The sequence below is a fragment of the Podarcis liolepis genome, assembly GCF_965112155.1.
Source record: "Podarcis liolepis genome assembly, chromosome: 1".
Lineage (NCBI taxonomy): Eukaryota > Metazoa > Chordata > Lepidosauria > Squamata > Lacertidae > Podarcis > Podarcis liolepis.
In genome coordinates this window covers 85,879,894-85,893,817 of record NC_139554.1, presented here as the reverse complement: position 1 = coordinate 85,893,817, position 13,924 = coordinate 85,879,894, and the positions used below count along the sequence as shown (strand labels likewise).

Here is a 13,924-nt window from a genome sequence, read left to right as displayed (position 1 = left end):
CAATTCCATAATCTGATGTACTTGATCCTGAGTTCCCAATCCTGTCAACGTTCTCCTAGCTCAAGTCATGATTGCTAGCCTGTTGTGTGGCAGCTGCAGTGAAGTTCCTGGAAGGAAGTTTGCCTGGATTTGTTATATGTACACATTTTGTCCATATGTTTACATTGTACTTGAAGTCAACCTCTAGGTGCGGACTCTGCCAGCAATTCCTTGCTGGGCCTTGCCTTGGATGACTGCCTCCAGTGCTTCTGGCAATAAATGGCAGTCGAATCTATTGGGCTGAGCAAACAAAAGGTGTTTGCACCTAACCCTTTCTGTGAAGTGGAATGGAAACTCCCCCCACCCCCCGGTTTTGGCTTTCGAGGGCAGATGTAGTTGTTTTCACTACTTGTCCTTTAGGTAGTGATGTACAATCTTCATAGAATTAGAGGATCTGAAGGCATCTCATGGACCATGTAAGCCAATGTTCATTCCTGAGGGAGTGGGATACTATTTTTTTTTAAAAAAAATAATATTTATTAAACAATCAAAAGCTTCAAAAATTTAAACATAAAATACAAAACCCCCCAAAAAACTACAACAATAGGAAAATATAAAACAAAACACATAGAAGTACACAATAAAAAACAGTTAACAGAATAGAAAAAGAAGAAGAAGAAGAAACACCAAAAGAGAAAGCAGGGGGGAAAAAATTAGTATTCTCATATCTTATACCTCATTCACTAGTTTCTTGACCTCCTCACACCTCCCCTTTTGTATTCCAGTTCAGATATTTAGTTCAGCAAGTCCTTACCCTCTATCATTCATCCTTACTCAACATCTTAACCTATAATAAATATATATTTTCCACCATTGTCATCCATATTTACATATTCTTATTAATCTTTTAACTAACACCACTTATTTTCAATCCAACATCCCTTTAACATTCATTAATTTTACAGTATTTCTGTAGGTAGTCTTTAATTTTTTTCCATTCTTCTTCCACCGCCTCTTCTCCCTGGTCTCGGATTTTGCCAGTCATTTCTGCCAATTCCATGTACTCTATCACCTTCATCTGCCATTCTTCCAGAGTGGGTAAATCTTGTGTCTTCCAATACTTTGCAATGAGTATTCTTGCTGCAGGATCTGAACTTTCATTTTTTTTTTTTTTTAAAAAAAGTCAAGTCTCTAACCTTCCTTTTTTTAAAAAATGAAGTAAGCTGTACAGGTAACCTTCTAAGCAATTTCTGTGACATGAACCAACCTGGCTGCTCCTGCCTGCCAGTGTTTTTAGCCAATGAGTAAAGTCAGAGCTGTGAGTGATAAGTGAGTTGTTTGGACACCAGGCAGTACAAATCCCTGTTGTCCTAACACTACTGTTCCCACCTTCCTGTGCAATTTTCCTGCTTCTGTCTTATTTTCTAGTTATTGGATCCATTTGTTTGTTACTCTGTTCTGTTTTCTTACTGCCAGCCACATAAAGCAGGCAGTAGGCAACTACCAGAGAGACTTTTAAAAACATGTTTGTAGAGGTTTGAAGAAGTGTGAGCATTGCCTGCCACACGTTTTGTTGCCTGCCAGGGATGTGGAACAGTCAGCAGATAGCTGCTTGGGAAACTTTTTTAAAATGTGCAAGAAGAAACACGGGAATCCTCCTGTCACTGCTTTGTTTGTTTTGCCACCTGCTGGCAGGTAGAACAGGCAGCTGCTTCTGTCAGTAAATGGGAAACTTTGTTCCAAAGTTGTATTATTTGGGGAGGGGCAAAAGACATATCATTATTATCATTACCTTTTCCTTCTCCCTGGCCCACATCAGGGATTGCTCCCTGCTTCTTTTCTTTTTATGCAGCAACCATTTTGTGATAGGACACACCCCGGCAGCTAACCGGTACCCATGGCACGTTCCCAAAATCAGTTCATCAGTTTCATCAGTGCAAACATTTCTTCTGCTTGCCAGACAGAATGAGCCCCATCTGCCAACCAACCAGTGCTATTCTGAGGAGTCTCCTGATCAACCAGAGTAGATTTGGGGGTGGCATGCGGGCATCAGGGAGGGGATGAGAGGAAGGAGCCCTTACACTGACTTCCACTAACACATTGGGTTAGTTGAATCCGGGCCCACATGCTCCCCAGGACCCAAAAAGTTTGGCAGCCCCTGTCATAAGGCATAGGCCTGTCCAGGACTTTTGAGGGGGGAGACTAAGGAAGAGGATTCCACAGCTTCTCTAGGTAGTCTTCTTCACTGCTGATATGCTGTTATAATTGGATTTTTTCCACCCTTTATGATTATCTTGATTGTACCTCTCTGAAAATGTACCCATGGGCATGGCTGGGCATTAAGAGTTCTCTTTATTTTCAAAGTCATTTAAAATATTTGAAAAATTGTCGATGTGTTCTCTGCTCTCTATCCCTTCAACATATTTTTTTTCTTTTTCATGTGCTTGATGTATCTAATTTATTCACTGCTTGCTCCTCCTTTTGCACTGCAAATCCCTTTTAGTTTGTCAACATCCTTCTTGAATTCTGGTTCCCAGAACTGAATGCAGTGCTTGCAGTTCCTGTGATTAGAAGAGTGATACTATTGCTCTTGAAGTCTTGGATGCAGTGTTGCTTTTGGAATCACTGCATTTCATTGTTGACTCATGTCTAGTTGATAATCCACCATAACCCCTAAGTCCTTACTGGCAATGCTACTTACTGCTAGTCACTTATTCACCCAGCTTAAATATCTGCATTTGATGCTGTAAGTCAGGGTTGGGTATATTTTTCCTCTCAAGGGTCAAACTCCCTTGACAAAACATGGCTGGAGGAGGAGGTATATGCTCAAAGTGGCCACGGCTAGCACACGTACACACCATTTACACACACACACACACACACACACACACACACACACACTTGCAGTGCACAGAGTGCTTGTTGCCTTCTGTGGGTAAAAAGGAAACTCAAATCAGGATCCATTTGCAAGTCTGGACATTCAATTGAAGATCTTGTTGAGAGATATATGTGCGACCTTTGCAAATAGCAGAAGCAGGCTGAGTGAAGGAACTTTTTTCACTTAATTGAAACTGGTAAAAGCTGCAAAACTCAGATCTCTCTCCCCCACCCCCATCTTTGCTACCTGAAAATATAGCTGCCCTGCTCTGCAAAGCTAAGAGTCATATCCATTCTTCCACCACTGGCATGTACTTATGGAAGGTTGCCCAGAAGGAGATGCAACCCTCCATTGGTGCTGCCTTTCCCTCACGCTGATGGAGAATAGGGCAGCTGACTGCCCTCATTTCAAGGCACCGTGGCACTAACTTCCCCGGGCACTGAGGTGGAGCACCTTTTCTTAGTCAGCAGGAAAGCAGCAGCAGCCACAGTGCACGTGCATCTTCACTGGCTGCCCTGCTAATGGCGCCTTGATGCACCCCCCCATCCCGGTCCCCTCCCACTCAAACCATGTGGTGGAGGTTACTCCGCTTCCTCTCCTACCCTCACCCATCCCATCTCCACAGTTGATCCCCATGCCTGATCTCCAATTTCAGACATTATGATATATCGGAATATTGTGATGTTTAGCTGCTGATATATCACAGTGTTGAAAACCAGATGTCACTTGGCCCTAGTCTATTATTTTAGTATACCTAAAATCATTTGCTTTTTAGAGGCTACCCCATATTTTGTTCAAAAAATTGCTTTGCAGAGGTAGCTACCATAGAGTTATCAAAATTTTCAAAAGTAGGGGGTCCGTGGCTTGGCTTTTGGAAAATAGGGGATCCTCAGAGATTAGCTAATTGGGAACCATTGTCCTACAGGATCTTTTCCTGAAGTACACTTATAATCTATAAAATTTAAAAAGTTACAAAAGTTTTTAGTCTTTAAGATACCACAAGACTTTATGTTGCCTTTTCTTCAAAAGACTAACATGGCTGTCACTGGGAACTGATATAAAACATGTATTTACCCTTTTGAGCCACCTAAGCTTTCTATGAAAAATAAAAATTCTGCAGAGAGGTATACATAATCGCCATAATAATCAGATGCCAAATTACTCATTCCTTTCTTTCCAGTGACCTCTGGAGAGATACACAGATTTATCCAGATCCTGGATATAGGATGTAATCCAAATAACTGTACAAATAACTCCTGACTTAGGCATGTCAGAATGACACACAGTCACACACATATGCATGGCATTGAACCTGGAAGTAGCCCCAAAAGTTATAAAGACATCATGAAAAGGGTCTGGATGGAACAGAACCCCTGCGCAAAACAAGGATTGCCTGCACAACTAATGCTACATGGTCAAGTGGGACTTTTGACTTGGTAATAGCCATTTGCAACTTGCTGTGTGACAAGCTGCTTTAGAAAGCTGAGGTAATTTCCAAAGCTGTTTGTGACATGGCACAGAGAAGCAGGGTTTGCTACTGTTAGTACAAAAAAAAGGATTAAAAATCCTGTTGCATAAGTGTCAGCATTTATGCACATGGAAATGAGCTCTCATGCCTCTGGGTGAGATCCAACATAGTGCAAGTGGGCATTTGCTTAGGTATTGGAGATTCTGTTTTCTTGTGTGGTGTAGTGGTTAAGAGCGGTAGTCACGTAATCTGGGTAACCGGGTTCGCGTCTCCGCTCCTCCACATGCAGCTGCTGGGTGACCTTGGGCCAGTCACACTTCTTTGAAGTCTCTCAGCCCCACTCACCTCACAGAGTGTTTGTTGTGGGGGAGGAAGGGAAAGGAGATTGTTAGCCGCTTTGAGACTCCTGAAGGGGAGTGAAAGGCGGGATATCAAATCCAAACTCTCTTCTTCTTCTTGTGTCCCTCTTGCAGCCACTGGGTGCCCCTAAATCTTGCTTCGGAGAGTTCCTCTAGAGTAGTTTTGGTGGGTACGTTGGGGAATGGAGCAGGAGAAGAGAAGCCGAAAGTCCTGTTGTGCAAGCAGATTTCCATTGCACAAGTGGGCTGACATCTTTGGATATTGCCTGTATCCATAGCCACAGAATGTTTCTTAGACGTTATGGAAATTATTAGTTCTAGTGTTATTTTCTGTTTAGGTACACAACGTATAGAATAAACTGGAATAAATTGCTGTATACAGGGTAAGTTAAAAAAAGTAATAAACTTACCCTTCCCTCAAGAAGCTCAGAACAACATCATAACCCCCCCCCCCGTTTTGTTTTGTTTTTTTTTAATTCTCGGCACAACCTTGTGAGGTGGGTGCAGGATTTGTTATGGTAAGGAGGCCTTGTCAGGTTTTGAAAATCTCAATCTTCAAATGTTGTCCAGGAACAACACATCAAAATAGTAAAGCATGGTGTCCTTTCCATCTCCAAACATGGAGGATCATGGGGATGGGGGAGATTTTCATGGGCTGCTTGCTGCAAATGAGTACTCCACTGGCTATGGAGTCACCTGTTTGGGCCCACGCTTGTCATTGAAGCACCCAACAAGGAGAGGATTTACTAATGAAAGAAGATGAGAAGGCATCAGAATGAAAAGGAAGAACAGTTTCAATGTCCAAGGGTGTGATCACAGCCATGCGGATTTCCAAAATCTGTGTTGTAGTAATGTGTGCTTTGTTAATCTTTCAAAGCACTGTTACTCTGGAAGAGATTTCTTTCATTCCTCCCTACTTATGTATGTATTCATGTAGGGGTTTGAAGGCAATATATGAATTGGCTGCATATGCACATATTTCAGTACCCTTTCTTCATGTTGACTCACAAAGGTAATGCTTCAGTTGTGCTATATTTTCTCTCTCCCCGCCCCCGTCTAGTCCTTAGTTCAATAAAGTCTGCATGTCACACCTTTTGGTGCTCCACTCATCAATTAGATTCCCTGGAGATCAGCTCTGTGAATGACTCAGGCGAGGCACTGACTCTTACCTCCCAAAGTGGCCCAACCTAGCTGTGGCAAGTGCTGTTGTCATGCTTACCATTCCCTCAACACCCTTTTGTCCCAAGATTGATAGGTGAGGAGGGACCATTATTCAGTGGTAGAGCAAATGCTTTGCATAGAAAAAGGTCCCAAGTTCAATCCCTGAAACCTCCAGTTAATATGGAGTAGGTAATAGGAAAAGCCTTTGCCTAGTACCGGGACACGGGTGGCGCTGTGGGTTAAACCACAGAGTCTAGGACTTGCCCATCGGAAGGTTGGTGGTTTTAATCCCTGCAACAGGGTGAGCTCCTGTTGCTCGGTCCCTGCTCCTGCCAACCTAGCAGTTCAAAAGCACCTCAAAGTTCAAGTAAATAAATAGGTACCACTCCAGTGGGAAGGTAAATGGTGTTTCTGTGCGCTGCTCTGGTTCGCTAGAAGCAGCTTATTCATGATGGCCACATGACCCAGAAGCTGTACGCCGGCTCCCTCGGCCAATAAAGCGAGATGAGTGCTGCAACCCCAGAGTCGGTCACGACTGGACCTAATGGTCAGTGGTCCTTTACCTTTTATGCCTAGTGCCCTGGATAGCTTCTTTCCAGTCAAAGAACAATAAGAACATGAGAAGAGCCTGCTGAATCAGGCCAATGGCCCATTTAATCCAGCATGTTCTCACAGTGGCCAACCAGATAAATGCCTTTGGTGAGACTGAGTGCAACAGCATTCCCCCTACTTGTGCCTCCCAGCAACTGCATTCAGAGGTACACTGCCTCTGACAGTGAAGGTAGAACATAGCCATTGTGGCTAGTCACCCTTGATAGCCTTGTGTTCCATGAATGCAGAGAATACTAGAATGTTAGGCTAGATGGCCAACTGATGTGGCGTAAAGTAGCCACAGAAGAAATAGTTCTGGGAAGCATATTCTCTTACATAGAACTAACCTTTTCCGTTTGTTGTACTGAATGGAGACAAATAAGAAATACAGGAGAATGGATTGAGCTCTAAGAGCAGCTCTTTTATCCTCTTGGTACTTCAGTAGAGCTGATTTCATGCATTGGAAACATTATTCAGATATTACTTAGCTTTTTAGTATATTGTATTTTAAAATGGGGTTTCAGAGTTTTTAGGGGTTTTTGAAATAAAGATATCGTATCATATTTTAAAGTATTATCTAAGTTAAGCCAGTGGTGGTTGTCCTATGTTCAGCACTGGAGGTGTGGTCATCGTTCCATCTCCCTTTGGTGTTAGAAGCAGCAGGAGGATTGTTGGTAGTGCAAACAGGCTATAACTACACACAAGTGCATTTTTATGTCTCTGTTGTTCCTTTGGAGCACAGATCTTTGCTGTGTTGGCATTATGCCTACCAATAAACAACAATAAATAAAAGAATTAATAGTGCTATTGGAGTGGCAAAACTGGGCTTTAGTGGTGCACAAGGGAATTTCCTGTGCTAATGCAGTGTTGTTGGATTTATTCCGGGGGGGGGGGGGATTCCCTTGAAGGACTAGCTGGTGGGGTGTGCATTAGCGGCAAGGATGGGTTATAAGCAAGGTGTTCAGTGTTCTTCTGCCACCTTGATTACTAAGCAGTCTCCACTGAGCCTGAGAATGGAATGCAGAGAGAAATACCAAACAGTTTTCCATAGTGTCTAGTTGGAGCCAGTATGGGTCCAGGGGTCACCTTCTACTGATGAAGCTGAGCTAAGTTAAGGGATGGCAAGATTCCCACAGCCACTTGTGGCTTTCTCTCAGAGATGTATTACTGTGAAATGAAATATATGCATTAAGGTAGTTCTTTGTAGGAAAGAGCTCCTTTTACACCATGGTCCCTCTGTGTGTACCTGAAGGTGTCCAGGTGAGGACAATATTTTCTGCCTCTCACGAAGTAGCCTCTAGTCCATGTTCATCTTTAAGGTGCTTTAGGACTCTTTTTATTGTTTTTGCTACAACAGACTACCCCTCAGGGTGTTACATGTGAAGGTAGCCCTGATGATGATGATACGATTTGGCTTCGTGTTCATTCAGGGGTCTGTATTATGTGAACCCCATAGCAAAACTTTATATATGGGTCACTTCTGGATTTGACCTTGGGGGTCTTGAGTTCAAGTGCCAGCTCTGTTGCAGGCCATGGGTAAATTGCCACCTTTTGCAAATTAAACATGATAATGACTTGTCTCAACAGGTTTGGTGTTGATGTGAATGACATAAAGTTTGTGAAACACATAGTTTCCTGCTTGGCAGGGGGTTGGACTCTTTGGCCCTTGTGGTCTCTTCCAACTCTATGATTCCATGATTCTAGTTCTTCACAAGTCCTACAGAAATGACGACCCCTTTAAGGAATGCTACTTATGTGGCTGCTCCTGCTCAGTGCTATGGTTATTTCTATTATTATTTCTATCTTCTATCTCTTATTTCTATCTCTCTAGAGGCTGGAACCAGAATGATGGTGATGGCGCCATGCTGTTTCCGTCAGGAAACTGTGCCATATATATAAAACCCAGGGATCATCTGGAAGCTCTTTAAAATCACCAACATACTCTTTTTGCCCCTCTGTGCCCTGTGGAAGGTTCCTTTGCCTAGAGCCTGTAAGGGTGATCCCATGACAGTGAGTGTTTTATTAGTAGCAGGTGTCTGAGTATCCCTTGAAACCTGAGCTCTCTCTGTCCCCTCACCTGACAATGAACTCAGGACCAGGGCATCCCTACCCGGTGCCAGAGATTATTGCTGCCCATAACCTGACAGCATCATCCTATTGGTAGGGACAGGCGTGTAATGTGCAATTTCTCAGTGGCATGGCGTTCTGTTTGCTTGGTGCACTGATCTATCGTGGCCCTCCCCATCCTGTAGCCCTGGGTGCTGTCAGCTTGGGATTAGGACCACGATTTAGTGGCTGCCACTAATACCTCTTCAGGGACTGGATCACTGTCTGGCAGGAAGCGAAAGGGAAAACCACCCTTGGAATTCAAGTGAAATTGCCACTGCAGACAGAGAGGCCTACCCAGTGTGAGAGGTGAGGGTAATCCTCCTAAGAGCAGGAGTAAATCTGCAGAAAACAGACCCTACCTAGTGACATTAATTCTCTAGCGCTTAAGGTTAATTCAGCAGTCCTATGAGAAGTAACTGGACTTGGGCATTAGCCATTGGAGGCTCCACCCATAATAAATGTGGTGAAAAGTGCTCTTATCAGTACATGGTGTAATAGAGAGATGGGCTATTGACATTGTCTGAGAATCTAGGCAAAGGCTATTAGATTCAGGCCCTCGGTTCATGTCTCTTTCTAGAATGGAGAGCCAGTGTTATCCACATTTTCCCCAATCTCCTGGAAATGTTCCTAGTCTGTTTAGAATAGTGAGATAATAAGCAGAGAGGGAACAGGACCAGAAAGAATTTCTTGGGGATTCTCAGTTGCTTTGACTTTGCAAGACAAGAGGATTGTTTTGGAGACAAATAAGAGACTATTGAGATTGTTGAGGCTACCTGAGTTGCAGATTATGATGTCCTCTGAATTATTGAGCTGTTTGCCATGCGCTGCGCTGTCATTGGGAAGTCTTGCTGAATAATGTGTGCAGTGTGCTATATCAGCTGTGTGTCTTTTAATTTCATAACTGCCCCCATACAGGCCTGATCAGCAGGCTGTCCTGTGCCATGTTAGTGCACTCTGTGGCCACCGTAAAACAATGTCATTGTTGTTCTCTCCACCATGTCAAGCCTGACATTATGTGCTCTGAGGCATTGTGTGTGACAGTGTAACAGTACTTACTCTTCCAAGTACAACTTAGCCTTAGAGCTTGCCCTCCCTCTTCCTCTGCCAGGCTTTTACTAAAGTGTCACTTCCTCGCTGTTTCTCTAGATCCAGCACTGCCGGCTTTGTTGGCTGAGACATTTAGCCTTGACTGGAATGCAGGGCCATGTTGGCCCCCTGCCAGCCCAAACATCCCCACCCTAGTGCACGACACAAGGTGATAAGAATGAGTGCTCTGAGTGGGCTGGGATCCCTCACGGAGGGGCAAGTATCTTTTGCCCAGCCCATAACCCTCCCACCACATGACCTTAGAGGCCATCGTTAATCATGTGTGTGTATGTGTGTGTGTTTCTTTTCCTTTAGCATCCCTATGAAATGTTCTCAGCGTCTCTGTGGGCCAAACCCACAGTGCCTCATGCCCGAGACCGACTACGAGCAGACTGCTTTGATGGGTAGGGGCTTGACTATATATTTGGCATTCCAGCTGCAGCACGCAGAGGGTGTGAAAGCCTTTGCTTGACAAACTCAGAGTGCTGTCGCCTCCCTGCCTGCCTGCCAGCCAGCCAGCCAGCCAGGCCACGGATATTTTTAGGCTCCAAATGTCAAGGAATTTTTCACCTTCTGTTTTTTGTTTTTGTGTTTTCAGTTTGTTTTGTTTCTTTTCCTTTTTAAAAGGAATTTTTAGCTCAGGCGGTGAAAGGTGCCCCTGACTGACAAGCTCAGAGACTGAATCCTCTATTTATCGCCAGGCAGGTAACGGTTTCCACATGCCACCCACCCTGTCTCCATGGCCCATTTAGTCATTTTGGTAGCTACAATAACCCTTTGCTTGCCTGCTGTACCCACATCCTTCCATGGGATGTCTGTATCAAAGCTGGCAGAGGCAGTGAGGGATGCAAGCAATTTCATCTCTACTGTGATTACGCTCCTTTTTTAATTGACTCCAGAATCCTGGGATTCAGATAGTTGCTCCCATCTCAGAAGCACCACCTCATAAGAGCACTTATAGCCATCCTTTCCAAGTCTGATATCCCTCCCCTACTCTCACATCTGAGCCCCTTTCGAAGTTCCCAACAGGGTGATTTTTGACACTGTCTTAGCTTCTGTGCTGAGTGTGACTGGAGGAAACTACCCATGGAAGCTTGATGGAGGTATCTTGATCAGGGTGATTCCTTCACAGTGTGGTGGCTCCCACCAGGGGGAGCCAACAGCCTTTTCTTTGGCCTCAGGTTTCTTGTATTTGATGGAGACCAGGCTAGTCAGGCCCTTCTTGGCTGCTCAGGAAGGTGTATGAAGTTTTAAGCATGCCTCTGTCAAGACTACAACCATTACAGTTTTTAGCTTCACATAGCTATCTATCTTATTTGGGGGCAGGAAATAAGGTCTTGGGAGTGAAGTAATCTTGAACCCATCATACCACCATCTTTGGGGTTGGGCATCTGAATCATTAGTCACAACATGCGAAGCCAGGATTCTGAGGACAGTATGGGTATGGTGGAACTAAAATTAGTAGGCCCCATTCTTCCGTCTTAGGCCTACCCAGAACATAATGGTGCCTGAATCACACCTGACACTGCTTGTCCACCAATGGACTCTTCACCATTACTCCCTATGGTGTAGCCTGAACTTTGCTAGGAGATCCCTCCCTCCCCTAAGTGCTGACTTAGCACTTTCTAGTATCATATGCCATCTTTGTTGATGGGAAGTTCCTATTCATTTGGGAGCAAATTGTTTTCAAAGTTCAAGAGGCTATTCCCTGGAATAGAGTGCTTCCTGGAAGAATACTTCACTGTGTAGAGATTGCAGTTTAACCAGTTTACACCTTCCCTTTTCCATTACATCTGTAGATTCTGTACTTGGATAGCACTGTCAGCATCCAAAGTGCATTCTGTGTAAATTCCAGATTTGCACTTTCCCAGTGGCATATTTGTAAGTTGGCTTTACCATGATTGCAAGGGTAGGCTTGGTGGGGTCGTGGTGTCAGCAGAAATGTATTTTAACAAGGGTAGACAACCTGGTGCCCTCCTGATGCTCTACTGCAGTTCCCATCATCACTGATCATGTTGGCTGGACCTGAGAGGAGATAGGAGTCTAACATCATTTGATGGTACCACCTTGGCTACTCCTGCTTTATAACAGTCCCTTCTGATTCTGGGCAGTACCTCTGGGCATTAGTTTCAGAGCACTATACTATCTTCTAGCAGTATAGTCCTGAACTTTGTGTAGAGGGGAGAGCTGTGCATGGGAAACAGGAGAAACCTTTGTTAGGATGCAGGGTAAGGAGTGTTCCTTTAGGGTGGAACCCTTGTTGTTGGGGAGATCCCCTTAGGAAACAATCTAAGGTATTTGCACTTGTGCCAAATGTTTGGCTGGGTCTTGAGCAGGGAGAGAAGCCTCCTTTTTCATGTGGCTGCTTGCAAGCTTTTGTTGGCATCCCTAGGACCTGCCCAACTCACGGGCCATTCAGAATTTTTACATCACCTTTCTCGTCCTGTGTTATGTGTGTTTTGGCCAGAGGAGAATCCCACTGCAACCTACGCAACAGAAAGGGCCATTCTGCCTGAGAGAATCCAGGCTAGAGGAGATGTGGGGGCAGGTGTCCCAGAGCCTGAATAAATGGGGAGAGGGAGGGAACTGGGCCAAAGACCATTGGCTCTGTGGGCTATGAATGAGACAGCTGTGCACTCGTAGGCCTACCTTTCTCCTCTGTACCAAAAGCACTGAACTAACATTCAATGCAAGGGACCAGGCAGATGGCCAAGTACTGCCTGGATGAGGTCCCCTCTCCAGCAATCTAGGAGCCAAATGCCTGTGCAGATTCCATTCCATTCTCAATGCAGACATCCAGGTAACTGGACAGCAACCCTCTCCCAAACATTAGCTGCAAGGTGCTTTGGGTAGTTCTCCTTTTCTGAAGATTGGAAGCCAGTTGGTCAGGTTGTACTGTCTTCTCACATTCTGATAGCTGAGAGCAGAGGGTACTCCAAGGGCAGCCAATCCTGCACTGGCTGGATATGTGTCTCTTTGGAGAAATGTTTAGGCTCTGCCTGCCTTCCAGATGCTAGGACAGGTATTCACTTAGAAACTCAAATGTAGACTAATGTCTGGTGTGCCAGAGTCCTGGGTGTTCATGTTCTTGGAGAACGGAAGGTGCCTTGGAAGATGTATGTGGGAACAAGGAAGTTGCAGGCAGATATATGTTTCTATGGTTAATCCCTTCTCTCCCTGCTGTTTTTGTTGTGGCTGAGACACTTGACTCAGTGGTAGACTTATTGGTGTATCCACTATTTCCTGCTGAAGTTTTAGGTCAGGATGGGACAGTGTTCCCGCATGCTTTCTACTTCCTGTGATGTTTCGGGCCAAGTCACTGATAAAGGGGAAATGGGTGCTCTGAGTTTACCCAAAAACCACAAATCCTTCAAACCGGCCTACATGGTTGGTAATCAGCTGTGCCCACTTCATTCTCAAACGCACCCAAATTCCCTCCCTAAGCCCATAATCTGTGTTGATTCCATTGGAAGCGTCTGCATTCTCCATCTGTGTTGTCTTGCCTAATCCTGATAGGAGGTGTACTGGCTGTTGCTTAGCCCATCCCCATGGCCTTTGATTGCTCTCTGCCTCTTAGGCTCCTGTCTCGCCAATCCAGTCTCTTGCCAGCATTCCACATCTTCAAGAAGTTGCAAGATGACACAATGCTACTATTATGCTCCTTGTTTACAGAAGGGGTTGATGCCATGCTGTGGTCTTCAGCCCATCTTTGCTTAAACCAGTGAACAAAAGTAATGGGTTGTGCCTTACCAGCCTTTGTATTGCAGGAAATATGAAAGGTACCTGGACTTGAGAAGAATGGAAAATTGTAGCACTATATAGAAACATTGGTGGTCAGTGTCGTAGGTTGCCACAACTCTCCCACCGTAGTTGAACACTGGTCTTCAGTTGAAAGGGCTCAGTTCACAACTGGGATGGTTTTTGTCCTAAGGCGCAACAGCAGCACTATTGCCACTTTCTTTACTTTTTTTTTTAAGGGTGGAATTCAAGGTGATTGTTTTAGCAGTGCAAGCATTTCTGCTTGCCAGACAGAAGGATCTCCTCTCTCTTAGAATCATAGAATCATAGAATCATAGAGTTGGAAGAGACCACAAGGGCCATCGAGTCCAACCCCCTGCCAAGCAGGAAACACCATCAGAGCACTCCTGACATATGGTTGTCAAGCCTCTGCTTAAAGACCTCCAAAGCAGGAGACTCCACCACACTCCTTGGCAGCAAATTCCACTGTCGAACAGCTCTTACTGTCAGGAAGTTCTTCCTAATGTTTAGGTGGAATCTTCTTTCTTGTAGTTT

The 13,924-nt window shown here is 44.6% G+C and overlaps 1 protein-coding gene and 1 long non-coding RNA gene across 5 annotated transcripts in view; one reads left to right on the top strand and one right to left on the bottom strand.

Annotated features, from left to right (window-relative positions):
* LOC310708186 overlaps positions 1-13,924 on the bottom strand; it is a 98,484-nt gene that overhangs the window by 13,825 nt on the left and 70,735 nt on the right. Inside the window, exon 3 of one of the 2 annotated variants that reach the window (XR_014526897.1) lies at positions 6,438-7,202. The exons of the other annotated variant lie outside the window; for it this stretch is intronic. This is a non-coding gene — a long non-coding RNA (uncharacterized lncRNA). Of the gene's footprint in view, positions 1-6,437; positions 7,203-13,924 lie in introns of those variants that run through there. 2 annotated transcript variants of the gene reach the window in all.
* The window catches only part of NHEJ1 (non-homologous end joining factor 1), a 124,754-nt gene that overhangs the window by 82,194 nt on the left and 28,636 nt on the right, over positions 1-13,924 (top strand). The window lies entirely within an intron of this gene.